This window comes from Macaca thibetana, chromosome 3 (assembly GCF_024542745.1).
Source record: "Macaca thibetana thibetana isolate TM-01 chromosome 3, ASM2454274v1, whole genome shotgun sequence".
Taxonomy (NCBI): Eukaryota; Metazoa; Chordata; class Mammalia; order Primates; family Cercopithecidae; genus Macaca; species Macaca thibetana.
The window spans coordinates 60,790,718-60,818,682 of record NC_065580.1 but is presented as its reverse complement, the minus strand read 5'-3'; the positions used below and the strand labels follow the sequence as shown (position 1 = coordinate 60,818,682).

The following is a 27,965-nucleotide window of genomic DNA, read 5'->3' as shown; positions in this document are numbered from 1 at the left end:
TCCGCCTTATACCCTAAATCATCTTTCTCAAGTTCAAAGTTCCACAAATTGTTAGGGCAGGGGCAAAATGACGCCAGTCTCTTTGCTAACACATAACAAGAGTCACCTTTACTCCATTTACCAACAAGTTCCTCATCTCCATCTGAGACCACCTCAGCCTGGACCTTATTGTCCATATCACTATCAGCATTTTGGGCAAAGCCATTCACCAAGTCTCTATGAAGTTCCAAACCTTCCCTCATTTACCTGTTTTCTTCTGAGCCCTCCAAACTGTTCCAACCTCTGCCCTATTACCCACTTCAAAAGTCGCTTCCACATTTTCGGGTATTTATCAGCAATGCCCTACTCTAGTGGTACCAATTTACTCTATTAGTCCGTTTCCATGCTGCTAGGGTATAAAGACATACCCTAGACTGGGAAGAAAAAGGGTTTTAGTTGGACTTACAGTTCCACATGACTGGAGAGGCCTCAGAGTCATGGCCACTTCTTACATGGCAGTGGCAAGAGAAAACAAGGAAGAAGCAAAAGTGGAAACCCCTGATAAACCCATCAGATTTCGTGAGACTTATTCACTATCAGGGGAATAGTACGGGAAAGACGGGACCCCAAGATTCAGTTAGCACTCCCTGGGTCCTCCCCACAATATGTGGGACTTCTGGGAGATACAAAACATATGAAGTTGAGATTTGGGTGGGGACACCGCCAAACCATATCAGTATGTTATAAAGGTCACCTGTATTGCCAACTATCTGTCTATTTCCCAACTGTATGGTCAAACCTTGTGCCAGGTATTGGTGAACAAAGTTAAGAAAGTCAGAGAAATCCTTTTTACTATAAATGGTGGAATATAAAACTATAACTGGTTTAAATAATAAACATTCATGTTCAGAAAGTGGAGGATTATTACAGCGTAAATTTGAAGATACCTGTACAACATCCTAAGGAAGATGCACTTTGTCTTCCAATCATAGAGGATCTAAAGAAAGATACCGTGACGGTATCAGATATTTCTAAGTATGAATGATTTTAGACTAAGGATGCGAAAATATGAAAGGAAGATTGGTGGATGCAGATAAAGTACTCACAAAACCAGCTAGAAGCTTCTTTTAATAATCCAGATGAAAGACTTAGGCTCTAAACCAAGGCAATAGTACTTTATGTGAAGATGAACCGCTACATCTAAAATATACATAATTAGTAGAATTCACCATCTATTGTATTTAAAGTTTGTGCATTAGAATATATATATTATGATATATCATGGGAAAGAGAATTTCTCTTAGGACCTAGCCATTATTATTATAGACTATATATTTTATTATTATTAATACAAAGCAGATCTTTCTATTTAGAATATTGGATGAGATATGAAAACTTAAAAACATTTCTAAGTGGTTAGAATATAATGCCAGAATTTTATCTGCTTCTAAAATGTAACTATAAAAGTCTATTTCAGAAATAGAACATTCTTAAAGCCAGATTGCTAACAATGTCTATGAATTTTAGAGGAACAAAAAGGCCTAATGATAAAAAGTTCAAAGTAATTAAGAACAAATTCAATTACATTACAAATATTATAGGAGACCCTTTCAGCATGAAATTCATTATAAATGCAGATTTTTAAAGGAAAACTTCATTCTATGTTCTTTAGAAAAAAATTAGAACATCCCATAAACTGTAATCTACTGAAAGCATTCAATAAAGATCTTTGCATCTTTTACAGTGCCAAATATGGTACTTGATAAATCAAAGACCAATGCCATACGTTATCAGAAAGGTATGTGATAGTTCATAATTGGGAGGAGGGGAGGTTCATGAACCATGTTAGAATCTGATGAAATCTTATGGCTCCTCTCTCCAGAATAACACATACATATATACATGTGTGTACACAATTTTATATTCAGTTTTAGAGCCTGTAAAACCCATCCATGGAATCCAGGTTACAAAATACTAAAAACAAGAGTTTATCTGTGCTTTTTAATTTGTAAAAAAAAATGTTTTCATGAGCAAAATATGTTTCTATTAGTATACAGTGGAAGTCACTAACATAGCTACAGGGAAATTTTACATAATATATTCCTTAAATATATCAATATTTGGTGTGCACTTATAGACATTAGAATGAGTAAAATAATACCTTGAAACTTAGGAAGGAGAATAGAAAGAAATCCTTTTATCTTAAGTGTAGAATAACTTAGTTAAATAAGGTAATGATAAATAAACCCAACCCTAAATTAAATAAAATAAACAAAATTGTTGTATATTGTCTTCTGATTCACCTTAGTCTTTGAACCCATACCTGATTATTCAGAGGTCTCTCTCAGGGCAGGTAGAGAAGACATTAAGCCATGTTTCATGAACTGAATTAAACCCTTCCAATTTGAGTCCAGATTGGCTAAAGAGACAATGAGGTAACTGGCTAGACACCATTTCCTGCAAATCTGATCCCCAAGGAATTATGAATCAAAATTTCTGAAACTATCTGCATGTAGCAAATTGAGCCCATAATAAAAATTCCAGAACTAATGTCTACTTTGACAAAATGAAAGAAAGGTAGATTTAAATCATCAAAATTTATAACTATGTTATTTAATCTGATTTCAACATAAACAGTGTATAAACAGAAGACTAGGAAGGAGAAGGTCTATAAATAACTCTGTCCAATATTTTCATCATTTCAACCATTCATATTTCATGATGCAAATCAGTAATGAAAATGTTTTAAACAATCAGTGAAGAACTAAAAAAAATTTAAGAGCTGCATAGAGTGACAAAACTGGAATTTTTCAGTGCTTTTCACTTAATTTGGACATTAAAGATGAATCCTGGGGATATTATGGCTGCTTAGACACACCGGAGACTTATATCTTTGTAATCTCATGTGTTTTTTCTTCTATTGTGCTCATTGCACAGGCACATTACTTTTCCAAGGCTGATTTGACTCGTCAAAGACCAAACCCTTACTACATACACCTCATAAGATAATTTACAACCAAATACTCTTGGAACTTTGTTTTCAGCTGATAGTTTGAAACAGTCATATGCTGGAGCTGGCTTATCCCAGCTGAGACAGCCCATTGTTAAGCATGCAGAAATTTTGTAGTCTTGTTGCTAAGCATTTGGTAGCCTGAAATAGGTAATGGTGGGAATATTTATATCACAAAAATTGGCAAATGCATACCATGTTTTTGGTTTTGTTTTACCTTTTAAAAGTTGGTTTACCAGCACATTATTGGACCTATTTTATTCTTTAGTAGACATAGAAAGGCAGAAAAATTTATGGTGAATAGGAAGAAAGTTTAAGAGAAATTAGCAATGTTTGTATATGATATGGATATTTTTTTGAAGCCAGAGTACCCAAGGAAGCCACCAGCACTACCTGCTAGCCTGAGTCTAATATTCACTAGACTCTATCCAAAATGCCTGTAGAGATTAGAGATATATATTACTTGCTGTCAACTATGCTTTAATATCCACCCTGCCTTATCATCCTAGGAAGTGGAGCTCACTGTGATATTTCAATGATCACCTGATGTCTCTAACCCATCAACTAAGGTTTTCTTGTTCTTTGTCTTCTCCTAATATGAAGACTTAAATTGCAAAATAATAGTAGTGGTAATAATGGTCACAAATTGTTTGCCTACTGAATGCTATAAACTTCCATAAGGTATTTTCTTCCCCATAGAAACTCTACAAACTAGGCAACATTGTTCCAAACAAAAAAATTAACTTGCTCAAATTAAGTGAAAGTAATAATTTTAGCCCAGATATGTCTATTTCCAGAGAACGTGTTTGCTCCATTATACTAGTATTGCTATATTTTTCAAATTTGATTAATTTATGCATGCTTTTTAAATAAAAATGAATCCCCTAGACATCCAATATTGATTTATATTATTTTTGTAAGAGGGACAAAAATATATCTATTAGATTATATACCTTTAAATGCAGTGGGAGAATGATAACAAATCTGCATTTCTTACCTCAAATTGTTTCTAAGAAAGAACTAGTAAAGAAGCATTGATGTAATGAGTTGATGACGATGAAAATAATACCTTTATGGTATGCCAGAAATTGGAGAGGCTGTGGCAAAACATATTAAAAAGAAAGCATGCCCATTTTTATCTGGTCTGGCCAAGCATACAGGACAGATGCATGATGAGATACAATGTATGTATTTACCCCTGTGTGAAACAACAATAAAAGATCCCTTAGACCTACTGGGGAAATTTTTGCTGCTTATCTTGGAACACTCTGATAGTCAACCTACAAACTATGTAATTATTCTTCTTAAATTATGAATATGGGAACTAAGGGGCTCAGTCACCCTTCTATTTGTGGATTTGGAGCAAAGTCTCTTGGTGACCCTCAAAACATTTCACTTTCTGCTATTCGATAAGGGACATAAGTTATGCAACTGTTTTACTATTTCTGTATGTATTATTTCACATTTAATCACTCTATAAAAAAACAAACTGCATGAATAAATAGTGAGAATCACATTTTACATTAATTTATTTATTGGTCTTTGTGTCCATCTGACTCTCAAAAGGAAACAAAAAAATGAGAAAAGTTGTGGAAGGAGCAATTTAAAAGGGTGTAGACACAGTTAAGGAAAACCAGCATGACATATATCTGCCTGTTATTCCATAAGCAGATTACATCCTGTACAATTGATATACATTTCCTTTTCTGATTCCACTTGATGACTCTGCTGCCTAAAGATGCTCAATGAAGTCTTCCTAGGCCATTCAACATAAGAGCTAAAGTTTATTTTTAAGGAAAATAATGTCTTACCTTATTAAAAAGAGAACACTACATATGCTAGTTTTTATTAGCATAGTTGACTTATTTTTAAAGATTACCTATGAGCTAGAAGCTAATATTGTACTTAATATTTTACACAATATAAAGGAAGCCACATGGCATTCCTGTGTAATGATATGGATAGTCAAAGTGAGACAAGTCACTGATTAAAGAGATTTAAACAATTTTTTAGGTTTGGATCATTTTGTTTTGATCTCCTAAATAATGACCTTTCACTCAAGAAAAATAATAGTTGTGCAGTCAATCCCTTAAAATTTCTGTCTTTATATTTTTAAATCCTTTTTCCTTTTTTTCTTTTCATGCATTCTAATTTGTATGACATATATTAATTGAATTAGTACCTAGGATTAAGAATGAATAAGAAGCTCAAGAAGTAATATTATAGTAAAAGAAAAAAGCACTTAACTTTTTTATACTAACAAGGCTCAGAAAACAATTTTGACAACACTAATTTTTAAATTTTAATCATATTCAATAATTTATAATATGACCAGGCCTTCTCATCAAAGGGAAGTAAAGTTTTCAAATGAAATTTTGAAATTAAATGTAAACAACATAATTTCACATAGATTGTATCCAAACAGTTTTTACATTTATAGTAAGCAATCCTAAGGTCCAAATAGTGCAATAGAAAGAGTATGGCCTTAGGAATAAGACAGGTTTTGGTTTGAATTCCAGCTCTTTGACTAGATCATCCTGTAAAACTGGGTTGAGTTATTTACCACCTTTGAACCCCCATTTCCAATTTTCAATAGAAATTATTAAATTATTTTAGAAGCCTCTCCTGGTGCAGTGCCTGGAATATAGAAAGTCATTAATAGCTAGTAGCATTATATTAATGTTTATTAATTATTTTATAAATGTGTATTAATTGATTATAAACACAGAAAGATTGTTTGCAAACATCAAGTGTAAGTGATTGCCGATATAGTTACCAAACCGCCAGTTCTCATTTACAGTTCTCCTTAAGGAAAAAAAATGTTATATTTTATTTTATAATTGTATTTATTTTATTATTTTACTTATTTACTTTATATTTATATATTATTTATACTGATATTTTAAAAAGTATTTTCTAATATTTATTAAATTTTATAGTAATTTTCTTAGCAAATGGGCAGGACCAGCATTTCTTCTTAAATTGGAAGTTTTACCACTATTTGAAACAGATCATAAGAAGCATCCATTAGACACACTGAATGAGAATTTCTGAATTGCAACCTTTTAAATAATCTTCTTCCAGTGAGCATTAAATGAAATAATTTGAAAGCCAGTAGAAATAGTATAAATTTTACTCATCTAGGTCATAGCCTTGCACATCTGCTGAGACTATAATGCCCATTGACGAAAGATTTCATGATAGGGAAGATTATTATTATTGTCTTTTCTGTAAAATATAACAAGTTAAGTAATTAAGGTTATGAATCAAACCAAATTAACTGTGCACAGCTGTAAGAAGCTTAGTGCATGACCACATGACAGATGAGAAATTCTTTTGTTTTCACTCGTGATCTAATGGTGAGATAAATGTCCGATGACATACAAAAACCAGGGTCCTGTCAATCCTTAGCCATTTATTTCATCACTCATCATGTTCCTGACAGGGAGGAGTAACTGGTCAATTGTCCAAGTATAAGTATCTTCATATTTTCTGCTTAGGCAAAACTGTAAACTGTGGAAAAAAAGTTTTAAGTTACATTTTAAAAGTAAATATAAAAAGGTACACTTTGCACAATTATATATACATAATCTAAAATAATTTTCAGAAATTTTAAGATGCAATAATCAAATCAAATTTTATTATTTTAATTTAATTAATATCTGACAAAAACTTCCTAGTCATGGAAAGGATCTTTATAATCTATTTATATGTAAAATTTCCACATAAAAAAATCATTTGATTAAATCATATTTAGTGTCAGCTGTTTTTGTACATGTTAGAAAGGGGAAAATGAAGACACCAGAAGTTTAAATAACTTTATCAAGGTCAGAGACATAGTGAGTGGTAGAACCAGAAAGACTGGCAAAGAGAGAAATGGTCAAGGCTTGAGGAATCTCCTGGCTTGTAAGGCAAGTGACTTGGACAAAAGATAATGAAATGAGGTGAAGAGATTGACAGGGATCGTATTATGCAAAGACTTAAAAGCCATAGTAAGTATAGAGATTGATTTCCAATTAATCAAATTACAAGTTATTTTGACAAGTGCTATAAAGGAAGTGTAAATAAATGGAGGACAGATAACATGGCAAATTCTGACTTGAAGAATATTGAGAAACTCCCAGAAGAGATATTTGTATTTTATGTAGGTCTTTGATGGATAGAATGAGAAGCAAAGACATTTCAAAATGGTGGAAATTGAGGAGTATGGATATGGGATTGCACAGTCTTTTCTTGAAAGGAGAGAAACCAAGCATGTCTGGAGCATGTGAGGAGCACTGGCCAGAGGCAAGGCCAGAAAGGTAGATAGTAGGGAGACTGACAAAGGCCTAGAGTCAATGCTATGGGTTTTAGACTTTGTTTTGTAGTTAATACAAAGCCATGTTAGATTCCTAGGAAGTGCAAATGAATCATTGAAACTAAACCAGCCGAGTGAAAGATAGAATGCAGAAGAGAAGACTGGAGGCAGCAGGTTCAGGCAGAATGCAATTGCCAGAAATAAGACCAGGCATTTGCCTTTACCCTCATGGTTACTACCTACTGGGGCCTCCAAAGAGTTTACAAACAATGAAAACATAAGGGGATAAAGGAATAAGCTATGGAAGTGCTGAGAGGATCAAATACTAATCCCCAAATTTGGCTCTTTAAAAATGTTTTGACTCACCAATTGAAAAAGTATATTGCTGACAGGGTCCAGCTTGCACATAATATACACTTCAATATTTACTCTGTGTACATGGATTACTATGGCTATTAGATTAGAATAGCTATATGTATTGTACAAAGAATTTTGTGAGGATTAAATGAAACAAGGGATATGAAAGCTCTTGTAATAAATGTTATGTATATATAAACCATTACTATTATATTTAATCCCTATACAAAGATTTTGCTTTTACATTGCTAGTGAAAAAAGTAATATTCCTACTTATCTTAGATTTTGAAATATGAAAAAATGTGAATTATTTAATATAAAAGCTTTAGTAGTTTCTTTGTGTGCATATATGAGAGAGAGGGGGAAATAAAAGACAGAGAAAACAGAAATCAGGAAATCTACTCTTTTTTGTCAGGCCAGGAAAGTGTAGAAAGTTAGGATGATTCCTTCAACTAACCTCTACACAATTTTCAGATGCCTCGAACTGGCTCTATACAGTTAAGTTCTCATGGATGAAAATTTGTAATTACTTTTATATGAATATAATTGTGATTTACAAAATGATGCCTACACGCCTTGGTATAGGAATTGGATTGTTTTCTCAGAGCTCTCATATCCTCATTTTGGGGGACGTTGCCTAGTCCATTGAAAAGAACATGGTCTTGGAGATATATGAATTTTTATCTGAATACCAATTCTGCCACTTAGTGGAGACACATGAATTTTTATCTGAATACAAATTCTGCCACTTAGTAGCTATGGAACTTTTGTTAACATACAGAGCTTTAGTTCCTCCTTCATAAATTGGTGGTTCTGAACACATCTCTCTTAGAATGGGCAAGTAATATAGTTTTTAAAGGCTATGCTAATAATATAACTAAATAATATAGCTAAAAGGCTCAGCACCAACCATGACAAACAGTTGCTTTTAAATTAATGCTACCCCTACCCTTTTTGTTTTAATCTGCCATGCTGTCACCAAATGTGCCCAATAAAGAAAGAAACATGTTCTAAGAATATGTTTTCAATGTTTTCTCACAAACACTTTTGTCAGGCTCTATATTTCCTTCATATGGCGATTCTTGAAATATGGTAACTGCTCAATAAACATTTGTTAAAGAGAAAGGAAGGGAAGAAGGAAAAAAAGGAAGGAAGGAAGTCGGGAGGGAGATAAGGAAGGATGGAAGAAGGAATGAGAAAGCAAGTTAAACAGGTGTGGGCTGTGGTATCTTTACTTACATTAGTTGCGACATTCTTCCCCATACCGGTGCTTAGCACAGGTATTATTTCTTAACGAGTTGTAAATAGAGCTAGGTGATTAAGTGTGGTAATCAAATTGTCTGTCATTCTTTTAGTCTATGATCTGGAAATACAGCATAGTATTTATTTAAGAAAACAATGCCACAATACTTCAGCTGACACTACTGGAACCTTTCTTGTTCTTTCTTTGTCCAGACATGCCCTTGTTGTTGTTGTATAAAGCAGAATGTTCAGTCCTATAATACTTGATCTCTGCAACTATCGAAATTCAACAAAGTAACCAGGAGTCCTCTCACTCAATTGTATAAGTAGTGTTATTTCTGTTACTACCATTGTGGACTGATCTTCTTTGCAGAGGTCTGCTTTCTCCTTTTATTATTTCTGTGAAATCAGCCTCATGAATTATATTGCCTTAAGAAATGACAAAGCTTTGGGAGGCTGAGGTGGGCGGATCACCTGAGGTCTGGAGTTCTAGACCAGGCTGGCCAACATGGTGAAACTCCGTCTCTACCAAAAATACAAAAAATTAGCTGAGTGTGGAGGTATATGCCTGTAATCCCAGCTACTCGGGAGGCTGAGGCAGGAGAATCGCTTGAACCCGGGAGGCGGAGGTTGCAGTGAGCAGAGATCCTGCCACTGAACTCCAGCCTGGGTGACAGAACGAGACTTCGTCTCAACAAAAAAAAAAAAAAAGAAGAAGAAGAAGAAGAAAAAAAGACACCTTAATACTTGAGTGTTCACAAAACTTATCCTGTCATATGCTGCCATCTGCTGGGAAGGTAATGTTGCTTGGTCATGGACTTTACATTAAAATCTGTGTTGAACTTTGTATTGCTAGCTTCTTAAATGGTCATACTTTAGATAGTAATGGAAAATTACTTGGGTAAAAACTTTTTGTGCTTTTACAATAGGAAGCAGGAAAGGGCAACAGTGATCTGACCCATTTTTGAAATAATGCTTTGCCCTATAAAAAACTTGCTGATTCATTCTATCTGTCATTTAGCCAACACTAATTATTGTCTTCTGTGCCAAGAACTACAGAGAATCCACAAAGATGAGCAAGAAATGGTTCTGTTTAATAGGAGTTTATTTCCTAGTAGGAAGAATCACAAAGGAAGTAAATGTGGCAAAGTATTCTAGATATTACAGTAGAAACATGAGAAAAGAGGGTGTGGGTATGGTAATTTCTACCCCAAAGTCAGGCTTTTTGCAAGAGCGATGGTAGAGGATAACCATGATAATGAACAAATATTCACCAAGAAGGCAAGACGGGAGAAAGAATTCTGGCCAGAAGAAATATTATAAACAAAGACATTTGTTTCTAGAAAAAATGATATTTGTTTTTTGTGGCATTAAGAGATGTTATTATGCCTTGTTACTTGCTATATTTATTTTTAATTATTCAAAGAGAAGAAGTAAAGTGAAATGTGTGAGATATTCTACACAGCATATACATCTTTATAGTTTTGTCCATTGAACTGCTATTAATACTTCATATTTATTATATTTCTCAGATTACTACTTCTGTCTTAATAAAGATTTCGTATTATTGGATCCCTGATAACTGGATTCCTGCGTTATTAACTCTAACAGGAGCTCTTTTTGTGATGTGCCTCTACGCTGTTGCATGGTGCCTCTTTAAAGAGTAAGATTTTAATTGCTGTTTCTATTTGAATTTGTTCATTGCTCATAAAGTCCATCAGCAATGGCTTAAAAAGAGCAGGATGAAAGTAGAAAGAAGAAATTGGAGAAAATGTCATTGAGCATCTATTACTTTAAGTGCTTTACAGATGTTATCCTTGCTGATAATCACAACAATGCTGAGAGATAGGTAACAGCATCAGTGTTTTAGATTTACATAAATGATTTTAACCAAGATCTTTTGGTTCTAAAGCTACTGTTCTTTCGCTAAGTGATCAATCAAATGATTCAAGCTAAAACCATTCGTCTGAAAAAAAAAAAAGGAAATGAGATTTTTAAATTTCCCATAGAAAAGGAACAGATGAAATTTAGTTGGTACATATTTAAATAAGATCAAGTCCTCTGCCTGTATTTTCCTGTCAAAGGATAGACAGAAGTCTCAAAAAGGTAAGATGAAAGAATTTCAACAGTAATTATAGAAGGAGTGAATTAATTCAGGAAATATCTCCTGAGCTTTCACAGCTCAGATTGTGCCAGGTGAGCAGAATACAGAGATGATAACAAGCAGTACCCGCCCTCCAGGAGCACAGCCTTGACTAGAAAGGGCTCAGGAGAATGAATGGTTGCAATAGATTAAAAGAGAGAGTAAAAAGAGAGGGTAATTGAAATTTAAATATCTTTCTATGGCATACTTAACTCTGACTCGGAGAGATTGGGCAGGGAATGTTTCACAGAGAACATGCCACTGAAACTGGCAGTAGAAGAATGAATGGAGGAAAATATAAAGGAAATACATAAAATATAGTTTAGTTTATATTTAAGGGTGATTTTTCTTTTGAGAGGCATAAAAATGGAAACAGGATTATATGAACACTACTATATTTCCTCACTAACAAAAGTCTGACTTTTATCCTGGAATATGGAGTATAGATTCTACAAGGTAAAGTAATAAAACCTAAAGATAATAGTTGTATTAGCATGAAAGTAAAAATGTATTAAGGACAACTGAGAAGCTACCACTTTTATGTAAAATGGAGATAGTATAGTAAATTTGAATTTTTGTTTTGAAGGTGATATATACCTTAGCACAATATTTGGATTTATAATGGTGATATCAAGTGCCTGAATAAATAAGCAATTTATTACTGAATTTTAAAAAGGAACCAATTGTCCAAAAAATACAGTGAATTAAAGTGTAATAAGTAGGTTTAAAAGTAAGTGTTGCACCCATTTCCTCCTTTTCCCTATAACTAACTCCTGAATGAAATCTGATTCAGATGTATCATGGAAGAATATAACAGAATAATAGTGCTACCATATACACTAGAAACTTCTTCCCAGATATTCCACTAGAATGGAATCTATTACACTGGAAACTTCTCCCCAGATATTTCAATGTCATCTACCATGTTCATACTTTTTTTTCTGAATGTAGAAATGGCAGAGTAATCTGAAATATTTTTATGTTGAAGGAGCTGGTGTTTTTATTTGATTTTGTTAAAACAGTTTAAGGACATTATTTTTACTTTCACATTCAAAAGAAATATTATTGGCATTATGTGCAACTGTTTTATTTTTTGCATGTGGAGGGTTAACTAGAAGTTTAAGGCTATTTGGTTAAGATCAAAGCAGGGAGCTGATTTTGATAAATTTTGACAATTTTGATCAAAAAATAAGCATTCAGTTTCTTTTTTCAAACATACTGCACCCCTGTTTTTTGTTCTTTTACTGTAGTTCTCCCGTTTGTTCAAGATTATTTCCCCACTGTCACAAACATCACCAGAGTCAACCAAGTCTCACACCCAAAGGGACTGGACTGGTACCAAGGTAAAAGTAGGGCTGATGCTTTAAGGAAAGAAGGGGCGAGAGGTTTCTCAGGGACCTCCTTTATAAGGGACACTAATTCCATTCACAAGGGCTCAGATTTTAACAGCCATTAATTGCTATTACTGTTATCCTCAAAATCATCAATAACTTTAATTTCTGGCTCACAGGGATTTTTTGCTACTACTTTTCCTGGCATGTTTTTTTTGGCATGTTGAACCTCCACAAAAACTACCAACCAATATAATGGCCCCTTCAGCATGTGAGGTTGTAGTAAGAAGGCTCTGTCTGTGAGGAAGCAGGCCCTCACCAGACAACAGATCTGCTCCTGCCAATATAATGGCCGATCAGTTCTTTTAACTCCTTTGTTCCTACTCTTTGGTCCTTCTCCCTATTCCAAACATCCATTTGCATGGTCTCACTCAAGACTTTGTCATCATCAGTAATTGCAACACTGTCAACAAATCTAGATTACAAAGGAGCCCATTCTCTATTACCCAACTAAATCCAAAATATTTCTGTGCTTATTTAAGGATCTAAGCTGATGACCCTATTACTTTTTCTTTATCCATTACTTCTTTCATGTGTCACCTTTCTTACATGGTTTGGATTCCATTGTCCAGCACAATTACTCTCTGCAAACACTTAACTAGTTTGTCCCAACAGCCTCCTTAAAACTTAAGAAAAAAATCTCAATCCTGATGAAATCCAGCTAGGTGCAGTCTGCTCTATGACTGCACCCAAGCATCAGTGTGTTCCTGTTGAACATAACATGGTTATGCCTTCTGAACTCATTTCAGATTGATGACCATGGCTTCAACTGGCAGCTCAATACAGACACACCTAACCTTATGTCCTTCATAAATTCACTTTACCCCTTACAGTAATAACAATTTCACAGCTTTCTAACACTTCCATCTCTTCTCACTCTGATCTGCGGTATCTCCACACATTTCCTAAACAAAAAAGACACAGTTGGCTTCACAAACTCTCCCTGACTCCTAAAACCAACTCTACAAACATGTCTGCATCAGTACTACAAAGCCTGACCTTTCTCATTCCAGAAGACTCCTTGCTCCTTTCTAAGGTTGTTCTCTCTGGTTATGCTTTGGGCACCCATCCCTCTGATCTTCTCATGGAAAATTCTACTCTCTCTACGGGATTATTCACATTGCTTGACATGACTTAAAATATCCTACTTTCAAAATACCTTCTCTGTCCCATTCCTTCCTTCAGCAACCAACCCATTTCTGTTATTTTTGTAGCAAATACCCTTTAAAAGAATTGTCTAGACTAGTTATATACAATTTGTTTTGCCTTCTAATAGCTATTCATCCCACTCCAAAGGGGGTTATGCTCCAACATTTCATTGAAAAGACCTTATCCATATCTGCAATGACCTACAATTTAGGGGAGATGTGGCCCAAGCCTGATTTCTCTAAATCTATTTTTATGGAGTCAATAAAAAGGTAACAGTGCGCATGTTTCTTAGCTGCCCTGGAGACATAGTATAATAGTGACGAGTGTCTTGGATATGGCGTGAGTAAAGCTTTAATATCAACAAGTAAATTGCTATGAAACTATAAGGAAACATCCTCTATGTTGTAAGTGTATTTACTTAAAACATGAGTAATGGGAGTAAACAAGACAATCATTTGGATCAGTTGTCAGATTTCTTGTTATGTAAATGATTCTAGTATAGTGGGCCTGTGAATATCAAAGTGGTAATCCTATTAGGAATTGTAAAGTCATTGATAATGTCAGCCTCTCTATATAGGAAAACCAATTTAAAATGGAATAATAATTGTAAAGTATTTCCTCTAGCCATGACTAGTTCGTGATGGATGCACAACTGACCCTGGTAAGAAGCACATTATAATATCAATGTTCTTATGTCTAAAAAAGTATCCCCAAAGCATGGAAAAAGTTTCACCATACTGAGAGAAGAATTATGGTGTGATTAATTAATGTATTGTTCAGTTTTAGTTACATGAAAGATGCCCAATTAAAGGAATTATAAATACTTTCATTTAAAGGTCTAATAAGTTCTACTATTCAAAAATCCATTATTTAATTTTTCTTAATCACAATAATTCATAAATTCTTGAAATACTTTTTCTTGAAACTATATTCTGAAAGTTCACAAACCCCCTCCTAAGTAGATTTAACTGCATTCTGTTATCTCCCATTAATCTCCATTACCACTTGAATAGCCCTCATTAATCACTTTTGCCTGCCAAGGCAGTAGGCTCCTAATTGACCTCAGGGTTTCTGTTCTACATTTTCTTAAAAAGCTTCAAATAGTGCCTACACTGCTCCTATGTAATGACACAAAATATTTATGAGCCACACTGTGTGAGTAGGTGCTAAGTGCCCATGAGCAAAAAGCACCCTAACATGTAATACTCATGAAACCATGAGGAGGAAGGTAATATTATTCCAATTTTTACCTATAAGAAAATAGATAGTTGGGCCAACTTCCCATTGCCCAAATTCCAAATTCTTAGCTGATGAAAACAAGCATGTTCTTTATTATCCCTAAGACCTATACAATCACAGATACGTTAATCCTGGGAATATAGCACCATTTGTAGCTTACAAAGCTTGTCACAATGCCATGCCTTTATTCTTTTGCATAGAACTTTATTGCATATGTTTTCTTTATATCGTCTCTGACCTCTTTCACTCTTCTTTAAATAGCTAACTTCTACTTGCAAAGCAAGGTGCCTCAGACATCACATCCCCTGTATAAGCTTACTTGAATGGGCATGTCTCCACTGTACTCCTCAAACACTTATCACCATCTGTAATATCATTGGCCTCTTTGTCATTCTTACTGTAAACTTCTTGGAAGACAGTAAGATATATTAATTGAATGTTTAGCTCCAGTGCAAAGAAAATACTAGGCACTCAAATCATGTTTATTTAAGAGAGGACTTGCTGTTTAAGAGCTTGCTAATAACCTTTAAGAAGGTAAATATCATGGTACAAGGGATTAATGACTTAATGGAAATAAGTAATCAGGTGTAAGTTGTCCTTTCCAGAGAGTTTCTTGCAGAAGGGAAGGAAGATACGGGACAGTAGGATGATACAATATAATTTTAAGCAGTAGTTCTAAAAATATTTTTTGCTCTAGAGTAGAGGAGAGATGTGGTATCTCTCGCACGTACATGTGTGAGTGTGTGCACATGTGTGTACAATAAGCTAAGGGGAAAATTTTACTGGAACCGTAGATGAAGTAAACAATAGATAAGGTTTGTTTTAGGCATAAACGTGCAGAGGTAACAATTAGGGTTTAAGAATAAGATAGAGCTCAATTGGAGTCATAGCTCATCCTTTAATTTCTACATAATCATGAGGTATCCATTTAGTCTGACTGAACCTCAGTTTCCTCATATGTAAATGGGATGTATGAGTGTTATTAAGAAATACTGATGCCTGTGTACTACTAACAGACGTATTTATTGAGTGGGACTGGGATGTGTTAAAAAGACCATTTTCCCTGCAGGTGACTCTAATATGCAAGCAGGCTTGAGAAACACTGCACTATGCAGAGGGATTGACTCTGTTAATGTCCTTCCTTTTCAAGTGCCGATAATAGGTTTATCATTGGCATAGATGGAACCCATCAGAAGGTACAAGTAAGAGGAACTCTAAAAGGTACAGATAAAATTAGTGAAGCAGGAGCTAATAGAAAGGATGAGGGTGAAGGATCCAATAGGAAGAATGAGTTTTTTGTTCCTTGAGTGGAAAGATAGCTGAAGTAAAACATCAAAAAGTTTATTATGTAGATGAAGAGAAGCATTACATTGGATGAGTTTAGAAATAAAATGTAAATAAAACAAAATAAAGCACATAAAGTATATCTGCTCATTATTTATGGTATACTTTGAATATAAATATGTATAATTAAAAACATCATCTTACTATTATTACATGCTACCAAACAAACCTAGAGAAACATCATGTATGCCACAGAAAATTCATCAAAATGTCAATTCCATTCCTACATAATATTTTTTCATGTTGCATTATACCCGAGAGGCATTATACACAAGTTCTCTCCTTCTCTTCTATCAGCAGTTGACAAACATTTCTCGACTACTGAGCAAATTTAACTTGCTAGGCATATGCATAAACTCATTTAATGATCACTTCCATCCTGGGAGATAAGTAATGTATTTACCAGTACCATTTTGCCTGTAAGGATTTGAGACAGAGCAAAGTCTAGTAACTTGAATGAGGTTACCTGGATGGCAAATATAGAGACAATTCAAATTCCAGTAGTTTGACTCCAGAACTTTGAAATCCCAGCTACTCAGAGATTGTTGGATATGTTGAATGTTTTCAATAGCTATATGTTGAATGAATGAGTGAACAGGGATTAAGCTATTTTTAATGATTCATCACATTGTTTGGGTGTATCTACTATGTGTATGCTTTGTATCATCTTGAAGATTTCACCTCTTTCCTAATCTTTGAATGAGAAAATTCTGCAAGGTCTTGGGAGATGGAGTCGGCAGATGCTACTGACAGTAGAGAGGAATTTCTCAAAAAATAATAATAATAACAATAATAATAATAAGCTACACCTTCAAGAGCATGGGGTAACTTTGTCAGATTTCTTGGGGGAGAGTCAAGAAAATTCATTAGTACAGTAGAATGATAAGCACCCTCTCTCCTTGTTCATGTGTTATAAAGAATTTGTGATATTGTTAATTATTGATGAAAGTGGTGCCAAAGATTTATTCTGGTTTTTATCATAATCAGGTTTCTTTGAAGCATATATACTGCTTTTACACTTAATGATTAAGTATAAAATTTATCTGCCCAAAATATTACCATTATGAAATATTTTAACTTCGGTTACTTTTTATTGGTGAACTTTATACTTCTAATACTTAACAGACATTCAAGTTGTTATAAATATTTTAATTTAATATAATTAATTACATTAATTTATAAATATTTCATATTTATAAAAATATTTAACTTTAAATATTTAAATTTTGACAGTTTTAAAATATTTTAAACATTTTAACTTTTAATAAATATGTTTTAATAAATTTTATAACATAGAAAAAATTATATTTTTTTCTTCAGTGACAGAAATACAATAGCTGTTTAACAGTAAGACAGGAGAAGTCAAGATGTTGAACAATTAAGAAAAGAATGTGATGCCAATGGAAGACATTTGACTTTAAGCAGCATAAAGGTCACCATATCTTCATGTCACTTGCTTTCTTTGAAAAGGTCTTTTAAAACCACAGCTTTTAACAATAAAACTATATCAATTTTTTTCACATAGCTGAATATTTTTGTGTAATATGTCACATATTTTGATGGGTCTGAATTTTACTGCTGCAATTATGCTAAGGTTTATATGCCGCAGAGATGTTCTTGTTTTGGTTAAAACATTTACAGTGCTAGACAATCACCAACAGAAAATAAGTTGAGGATTCCAACTGTGTTTAGATTGTGATTGTATTTCAATAACTAATATTAAATTAAGGTATTTAAATAGATAGTCATATAAAATAGTTTATAAAATAAAAATATGATATAAAATGATTGATTTTTTTATTAGACCACTCAGAAACTGGATTTGATTCTCATTTTCAAAAGGCACAGTCAGTGATAAACAATTCTGTACCATTTTAATGATGACCTTTGATAAATTTTGAAACTATCATGTGCTTACTTAATTCCAATTTCCCAACATACCTCAGAAACTTTAGAGTTCTGCTGCAAAATTGGTGCTACTTTGAGTAGCAATATTGAAAAAAAAGAACAAACTTGCTCAAATTTTTCCTAAGTGTACATCTCAAGTCAGATAGTATCTTAAGTCAGCGTCTCTGAAAATGCAGTGCTTAGGCAGACACTTGCTTGCAGGAGGTTTACTGGAAGTCTGTTTGGTATAATAACATCTAGGCTGTGAGAGAAGCAGGATTGGGCAGAAGTAGAACTGTGGTATAGTGGCAAAGAGGACTTATCAGAGGTTCTAGCCTAGAGTATAAGTAATCCAAAGCAGACTAATGGAGGGAGATACTAAATAGTTGTCGTGATTTTCCAGCGTAGCTATAGCAGCAAAAGTCCTTTTTATGTTTGTATTCCATATACTGAGCTAGCTCACCCATTAAACAGACTCAGTCTTTTCCCTCCTCTGTTAGCTGGGACACCCAATGTAACCTTAGGTTGAGGGAGAGGTGTTAGTGCAAACCTGGAGGTGTGAGCCATAAGAGCATGCAGCTGGCGTGTGCCCTCTGGCTCTGCTCAGGCCTGATCCCAGATGTACTTCTGTTTTACCATGAGTTGTTGTTGGCTTCACCCAACTTTTGACTTAGTTGTTCTGATAGAATGCAGCTCATGATAGGTAGCTGTGGCCAGATGGTCACTTAATATTCTATGATAAGATTAAATTCCTTATTTTTAGCACACTGGGATTTAAAAAAACATTAAAATTTATTTTCAGTGGTGGAGGGCTTTCTGCTGCAGATTGCATGGACTTGCCATTACCTTTAAGCTTTATGGGTTTACATGGTCATTCTTTTATTAAGGTTTTTTGTAAACTTCACAATTCTTTTTTTTGCCGTGGATTCGTATAGTGGTATAGAATCCTGCTGGGTCATATGGTCCAGGAGGTAGGAATGCGTACTCTACAGTCTAGACCTAGTACAGAGCCCTTTCTTGCTCTAAGCCCTGCTCAAAGTTGTTAGCTTTTAATGTCACCTGGTAAATAGATGAGTGCATGATATAGTTTGGCTTTGTGTCCCTACCCAAATCTCATCTTGAATTGTAATCCCCACGTGTTGAGGGAGGAACATAGTGGGATGTGATTGGATCATGGGGACAGTTTCCCCCATGCTGTTCTTGTGATAGTGAGTGAGTTCTCAGGAAATCTGATTGTTTTATAAGTGTTTGGCAAGTTCCTCCTTCGTTCACTTCTCTCTTGCCTGCCATCATGTAAGAAGTGCCTGCTTCCCCTTCCACCATGATTATAAGTTTCCTGAGGCCTCCCCAGCCATGTAGAACTGTGAGTCAATTAAAACTCTTTCCATTATAAATTACTTCGTCTCAGTATCTTTATAGCAGTGTGAGAACAGACAAATACAGTGTAAGATTACAAGGTGTCATGTTTCCATCTTAGTGGGTGGGAAGTATAAAGTAAAAATTTCCTTTACTATAGAGGGTATGTCACACAGCATATTCCAAACTATGGGAATGACAATAAGAAGCATCCGAAGGTGGCAGACCCCTGAATATTTGTAGGATTCATCTCCCACCCTCTGATGTCCGTATGTCTTACCAAAGCCTCCAACTTTCTTATTACCTTTTGCTCATCTCTACAATTAATTTGATGGCATAGATATAATGGAACAATGTGATGTTATGTCCAATCATGGTCCCTTTGGACTACATTGTGACAGAAGGTGAGAGAATTAACCCCAAACTTGAGCAAGATCACAAATATATATTATTGTTTATTCCATGAATGTGAATGCATTTTTCACATGGATAAAAATAATGCACTCACAAAATCAATGTCCATAGTTATACCATTTACCTGAGGCAGTATTGATATCGATAGCAACTTCATCAATATTGATATTGATGCTATCTCTAGCAGAGTTCCTATACTCTGCTCAACAACTAAAATTTGGGCTACCTTTTGGTTGAGTGAGAGGTAGTGCACTCTCATCCACTAGGAGCCATTTAATTTTTGTAGAGGAAAGACTTGCAGTTTAAATGGGGCTTGAACGGGCACCACCATCATTCTTTACATACTACAGGCAGCACAAATCTCTGTTATGCACCACCTACCCCCAGAATGTGATATTGTATTAGATGTACTATCTTTTCCATGGAGGGGGCAGTTTTGAAGATGTACATTTGATCTTTGCCACAGGCCAAGGAGTTAACATGATTTTGCCAACAATCAAGTATATCCACATGCACATATGTAATTACACATCTGGGCACTACGGAGATATTCATCAGATGGGGAATGAGCTGAGCAGGCCAGCAGTGAACTAGATTTGGGCTGGGACTCCGTTTATTTTACCTGGCTTCCATGAGCCCTAAATCTGAGGCCAGGGTGATACTTCAGACCATAGGAATCAATGTCAATTTGAGCACTGTGTCCAATAGTTCTTAAAATGTTTGGTATTCCCCTTTTACACTGATCGCTTATAGAATTAAATGGCCTCTGATTCCCTTGGAGAAAGAAAGAAACACTGGGGCAATTACTGCTTTATACACACGCTGTGATGGTGAAGGATATTTTTCTTCCTCACGAGGAAGTTGCTCATTCGGTTAGTGGGCTCTTGGTCTGCAAATTATCTCAGCTGTGGGTACTGGGCATGGGATTTTATTGGGTATGGCTTTTTATTGGAGTGGCTGTCCTAAAACTTTAGAGCATGAATCTTTGAGTTACTTTTTGGTTGTAATAATTATGAAATATGCTAACTGGATGTCCATCAATCTCGTACACAGAACAACATGTCCTAGTAACAATCTCCATAACTCTGGATCAGGCACTTCCACCTGCTACTCTGACCATGTTTCTCATTATGATGTTTCTTATTTATGACTCTTAAGTGCATGGCTTCTCTCATTTTAGCATCTTAATATCCCCATTGCAATCATTGTGCCCAGTTTCTATAATGACCCCTCCTACTATCAGCCCTGGCCTACAGAAAACAGCGACCACTGAGGTTCTCAATGGTGATGCCACTCTCACCAATGAATTTCTTATTGATTTAGTAAGTGCAGTGTTCCCTGGGTCCTCTTGGGGAGCACAGCTTGGAGGTGGGTATTCTACCCTTATATGGTGTATTTACTCTAGCATCTCATTTTTTGTGAGCTGTTTGATCTCTTCTTGACCACCTGCTATGAAAATTCTATAATTCTTCATTTAGTGTGGCCTTTTCGTTTTTCCAAGATTCCAGTGTTTCTTGTGGTTAGTGCTAGGGTATTAATCAATATTCATATTGATAAACTCTTCCTTATTAATTTTATGTTCCAGAACTCTAGATCCCACAACCTGGACACCCTTAGGATTTAGTCCCATATGTACTCTCCCAGCTTCTGCTGGTACACCCTAGCTAAGTTTTGCAGCTTCTTTGGTGGACAGCTCTCCTTCCCCCATAGAATCAGCTCTTTGTCAGTTGGGTTATGTTTTGACTTGATCCGAGTTATTGGTCTGATATCCAGGAGAGGAGTTGGAGGTTCATCCTGAATGACCTGAAAGTAAAATTGCAAGAGATTGTCTTCAAGCCAGTGGGTAGCACTAGTTCTTAACAGGGAGGAATAGGCCACTTCTGTAGGCCCACAAAGTTCAGAGAAGTCTGAGTTTCAAGTTTATCAAGTGTGTCATTTCAGATGTCTCGATTCCAGGATTTACTTCTTTGTAATGAAGGTCCTGACCATGGTGGAGCTGACCTGCATGAGAATTAAATTTTCAATGGAGCTCCACTATACTTACATGTCCTGGACTCGAGCTTAGCTTTTTCTGACCTCTGGCTGTTGCAGTTTTATTAGTTTCTGTAGAGTTGTCATGTTTCCTTGATTCTTTATAATACTTGTGTCCTTGCATTTTCTGTGCATTTGAAGAAATGGTTCACTCTTTCAGCCTTTCAGGTGTTCATTGTAGGAACAGACCTTCACTAATAGTCTAGCCTGTGATTCTGAAAGGGCTGACAGCTCCAGGGAGAACTTGCTGTGGTTTCTCTAGTTGGTTGGGCCACACTGCCTTTGCTCTGATGGCTGGGCTCTGCTGTCCAGAGAGACCAATGGTTGGGCTCTGCTATTAGAGGAAGCTACTGGTTGGGCTCCACTATTAGGAAGTGTTGAAGGCTTGGTACTGTGATGCTCTCTGGTCAGGCTAGTCACGTGATGTATTCCCTGGCTGGGCAGTTTTGCTATTCGGAATCTGCACTGGGGCAGGGCTTCAGGCTGGGCTCTGAAAGTTGCTGCTTGGGATGGGCAAGACAAGAGGCTATGCTCCTTAAAAATGTATGATTAAGGGTTGCCTCCGTTAGGTCAGAGCTGTAGGGTGGACTTTTGCCTGAGTCAAGACACTACTTGACCTCCGAGGTCAAGCAGGTTTAGTCCCTACACTTCTGCAAAATGCACATGGCAGGTTGTTGGGCAGGCTTTTTGGCTGAGCTAAGCTACTTAGTCTTTGGACTGCTAGGTCTTACAAGTCTAACCCTTGTGCCTCTCAGAAATGTATGCAGGTGGATGTCTCCCTGCCTCAACAGGATTATAAGGCAAGCTTTTTGGCTGAGTGGAGCCGCTGCTTGACCCAAGATATCTAGCCCCTGTGATTCTCAAAATGGGCAGAGGTGGGCATTGCCCTATGAGGGCGGGGTTTCTGGAGTAGGCTGTGTGCCTGGGCATGGAGACTAGACATCTAGGGACTCAAGCCAGGTTGAACTTCCAACTGTGCTTCTGAAAAAGATCAGTTCAGCTTTGTGGGTGGGCTATGAAGTTGACTGGTAACTCTGATTGGGCACCGCATCTGGTGTGAACACAGAGGTACCACACAGATCCATATGCTAGTCACTTGGGCTCTGCCTTCTTTCTTTGTTTCTACTTGACCACAGGTGGTCTAGCCATGCCTTTACCCTTTTCTTTCCCCATGAGGTGAGACAGGTGAGATTCCTGAAAAGAAAGCATCTCAAAATGCTAGGGAAGCTGAATGACTGCCTCCAGTTCTCTTTCATCACTGTAGAAACTGTGGGTCCAGGGTAGTGCTCTTCAACCAGTGTTGCGCCAACTTGGTGTGTAGGGGGGAGGGGGAGACCATTCTTCTGACCCTTCTCACTCAGTTTTCACTCAGGTATATATACCACATGGTGTCTCAGGCTCGTTTCCAATATTGGGCTTTTGAAGAAGATGTTCTTGTCTATGGATAGTTGCTAGATAAACTTTCAAGGGGTTGGGGGAGTGTGTGTAGTAGAGACTTTACTCCACCATATTACAGCCATCCTCATGATGATAAAAACCCTTAACAGACTAGGTATAGAAGGAATTTGCCTCAACCTAATAAAGGCTATATGTGACAAACCCATAGCTAACATCATACTCAATGGTTAAAAATTGAAAGCTTTTCCTCTACCACCAGAAACAAAACAAAAATGCTTCTTCACACCACCTCTATTCAGCATAGTCCTGGAAATCCTAGCTAGAACCATTAGGCAAGAAAAAGAACTAAAATACATTCAAATTAGAAAGGAAGACACAAAACTGTTTGCAAATGACATAATTCTTCTTTATTTTAAGTTGATATGAAAAATGTGATATTTTTCCAATTATTTATTAATTGTATTGAGTTTTATATATTTGGGAAAACATATAAAAATCCATTAATATTTAAAATAAAATGTGTTGGATACTCTGAGGAAACAAGTCACGTTAAATCTTAAACTTTATTCAAGTGAGATTTACAGCTAACATATGCCATCTCGTGGCACTAAAGAAACTTCACTTACAACTTCATAACATTCTCCATTTCTTAGTATACTATACTTTTGTTTATGCTTATGAATCTTTATATATGCCACCCTAAGGGAGAAATTCTGTTGAAATGAAGTCCCCTGGTTTTTCATACATTTTTTATAATGCATATTTTTATGCATAAAGTGTCATCAGAAAAGTAACAAGTTGTTATTAAATCGTAATGTAATCCATTTGTCTGAATTCCACGCCTCCAACCACCAACATAAGTCTTTACAAGATGATCAAGCCCGATCCCCTTTTTTCTATATGTTAATGTAAATATACACTTAGACTGATGCACTAAATACATTATCTTGAAAATTTTATATTAAGAAATATCTAAAACTAGTTCAGTTTATACATGATTCATGTTTCTGTTTTTATAAAGTAGCATGTTTAAAAGCTTTCAGGTTTCATTACATGGAACTTCTTGCCACGTCTTTTTTTTTCCAACCTATACATTGTTAATTGCCTAACATGTATCACACCTTTGAATTAAGGCATTGATTATCCCCGTTCTTTGTACCTCACATTGGTGACTGAAAATGTTGTGCTCTGCTGGCAGAATAGAAGCCTCCAGAAACCTGGTCCTGTGCTCTGACACCAGAACCTCGTGCTAGTGAACATGATGATTCTAGTCCTTCCCTTGCTATTATCAGGTGGCATCCATCAGTCACTAACTCTACAACTAGAAAATTACCTCCGCATAGAAATAACTAAAGTAGAAGAAGGAGTTACAACACCAAATAAAGCAAGAGGGTAAAGGTACTTCTCAATAAATTGTACTATTCCCACAGTCATTTCTAAAGACTGGTGCTAAAGAAATTGTGTTGGGAGGCCAAGGCAGGCGGATCACAAGGTCAGGAGATCAAAACTATCTTGGTTAACATGGTGAAACCTCGTCTCTACTAAAAATACAAAACATTAGCAGGGCGTGGTGGCGGGCACCTGTAGTCCCAGCTACTCGGGAGGCTGAGGCAGAAGAAAGGAGGGCGTGAACCTGGGAGGCGGAGCTTGTAGTTAGCCAAAAAATAAAGAAAAGAAAAAAGAAATTGTGAATTTGTGATTTACTTTTTTTGCATGTGCCTCTATCTCCTCCATTTCTGCTCTGATCTTAGTTATTTCTTGTCTTCTCATAGCTTTTGAATTTGTTTGCTCTTGCTTCTGTAGTTCTTTTAATTGTCATATTAGGGTGTCGATTTTAGATTTTTCCTGCTTTCTCTTGTGGGCATTTAGTGCTATAAATTTCCCTCTATACACTGCTTTACATGTGTCCTAGAGATATTTAGTACGTTACATCTTTGTTCTCATTGGTTTCAAAGAACGTCTTTATTTCTGCCTTCATTTCGTTATTTAGCCAGTAGTCATTCAGGAGCAGCTGGAGATCTGTTGGAGTTTGCTGGAGGTCCACTCCAGACCTTGTTTGCCTGGGTATCACCAGCAGAGACTGTAGAACAGCAGTTATTGCTGCCTGATCCTTCCTCTGGAAGCTTACTTCTTTCTGGAAGCTACTGGGAGGTGTCTCCCAGTCAGGCTACATGGGGATCAGGGATCCACTTGAGGAGGCAGTCCGTCCGTTATCAGAGCTCAAACACTGTGCTGGGAGAACCACTGCTCTCTTCAGAGCTGTCAGGCAGAGGCGTTTAAGTCTACAGAAGCTGTCTGCTGCCTTTTGTTCAGATATGCCCTGCCCCCAGGGGTGGAATGTAGAGAGGCAGTAGGCCTTGCTGAGCTGCCGTGGGTTCTGCTCAGTTCAAGCTTCCCTGCCGCTTTGTTTACACTGTGAGCATAGAACCACCTACTCAAGCCTCAGCAATGGCAGAAGTCCCTCGCCCCGCCAAGCTCCAACTTCCCAGGTCTATCTCAGACTGCTGAACTAGCAGCAAGCAAGGCTCCATATGCGTGGGACCTGTGGAGCCAAGCACGGGAGGGAATCTCCTGGTCTACTGGTTGCGAAGGCTGTGGGAATAGTGTAATATTTGGGCAGCAGTGTACCATTCTTCCAGGTACAGTGACTCACAGCTTCCTTTGGCTAGGAAAGGGAAATCCCCTGGCCTGTTGTGCTTCCTGGGTGAGGCGACACCCTGCCCTGCTTTGGCTTGCCTTCTGTGGGCTGCACCCACTGTCCAACCAGTCCCAATGAGATGAACCAGGTACCTCAGTTTGGAAAACCAGGTACCTCAGATGAACCAGGTACCTCAGTTTCAGTTGGAAATGCAGAAATCACCCGTCTTCTGTGTCCATCTTGCTGGGAGCTGTAGATCAGAGCTGTTCCTGTTCAGCCATCTTGGAAGCAACCCCTACGTTTTTTGTTTTGTTTTTTGTTTTGTTTTGTTTTGTTTTTTTTGAGATGGAGTCTCACTCTGTCACCCAGGATGTAGTGCAGTGGCACGATCTCGGCTCACTGCAACCTCTGCCTACCCCGTTGAAGTGATTCTCCTGCCTCAGCCTCCTGAGTAGCTGGGATTACAGGTGCCCGCCACCACACCCAGCTAGTTTTTGTATTTTTGTAGAGATGGGTTTCACCATGTTGCCCAGGCTGTCTAATTCCTGGACTCAAGGTGATCCACCCACCTCAGCCTCCCAAAGTTCTGGGATTACAAGCATGAGCCACTGCACTCAGTCCCTCAATTACTTTTTAATAGGTAGTTAGAGGTATGCTTATTTTGTGATACTTCAAAATTGGAATTGCAGTTGAAATTTTGTTGTCCATTTACCCTACATTTATCTCATGGAGCTGCAGTCAGAAGATGTGCTTTGCAGGTAGCAGACACTCAAGGAATGGTTGCTGATTATAACCAGAACCAAATGACAGTGTCAGAGAAGACAGCATTTAGGAAAAGCCAAAACAGTGTTTTCTACCACACTATAATGGACTTGTACAGATATTTCTTGTATTTTTGTTAGCAATTAAAGAAATAAATTTGGACTTGGATGATATGAATTATTATTTTAACGAATATAATTTTAAAACACAGAATACAGAAACTGATAAAAATGTCCTGTTTTACCATTTGGATATTTAAAAATCATAACCGAAAACATAAATGTTCAAAGATTTCAGTAAATGTAAGCACATTGTTTGAAGTTTATTTTTTATTTATTTTTATTTTTTTCTTCTTGTTTTTATTTTTTCCTTCACAAAGGTATACATATATTTTTTAAAAATTTAAAGCAAGTAAAAACTATAATCAACCAGATGTAGCACAAGGGAGGCCAAATGAGATGTCTGCAGTTTCTTGAACCCTCTGATATTGAGAATGAGTTGCCTTGGTTTAAGGATGTAAATAGTTCCAGCTGGAGATCTATACCCACCTTCAAGAAAAAAACACATTGACATTCACTTCATGTCTCAGTTGCATGTGAACTTCATAGGAGTTCATTACTACATGTCTCCCCATTTCTGAGTGTTGCAATGAAGTTATTGCTGGACTGGGAGGCCAAGGGCCAGATCTCAGAGCGTGGGATAACATGAAGCCAGCACAGTCTTGGCAGTCTTCCCCTAGGTTCACCCACTGTATCTTCATGCTTTTGTCTTTCTAACTTCAGCACGCACTTGGACACCTTAACACTTTGAACAAGCATAAACTGGGGGAAAAATGTTGCTGTGAGCACTCTAGGATAAAGTGAGCAGGATATTTACATAGAAAGGCTTGAACTTCTTTAATTAATAATTATTGGTATAAAGTTTACATTGTTCTAAAAATTTTCATAACAATCCTGGAGACAGGATTTTATAGATACATAAAATTGAGTCTTAAAGACCTTCATTAACTTACTTGAGGTCATACGACCAGTTTAAACATAGGCCAGTTTAATTCCAAAATCTATTTTCTTTCCCTCTACTATACCATATTGCTCTTTATTTTTTATTTTTTGAGATGGAGTCTCACTCTGTCACCAAGCTGGAGTGCAGTGGCACAATCTCGGCTCACTGTAACCTCCACCTCCTGGGTTCATGTGATTCTCCTGCCTCAGCCTCCCAAGTAGCTGGGACTACAGGCTTGTGTCACCATGCCCAGCTAATTTTTGTATTTTCAGGAGAGGCAGGGTTTCACTATGTTGGACAGAATAGTCTCAATCTCCTGACTTCAT

At 36.5% G+C, this 27,965-nt stretch overlaps 1 long non-coding RNA gene across 2 annotated transcripts in view; it reads left to right on the top strand.

Moving 5' to 3' along the window:
- The window catches only part of LOC126951247 (uncharacterized), a 65,798-nt gene extending 53,423 nt beyond the window's left edge, over window positions 1-12,375 (top strand). For both annotated transcript variants that reach the window (XR_007724403.1, XR_007724402.1), the window contains 2 exons: window positions 10,418-10,548; window positions 12,279-12,375. This is a non-coding gene — a long non-coding RNA (uncharacterized LOC126951247). The remainder of the gene's footprint in view (window positions 1-10,417; window positions 10,549-12,278) is intronic.
- The last annotated feature ends 15,590 nt before the right edge of the window (window positions 12,376-27,965 follow it).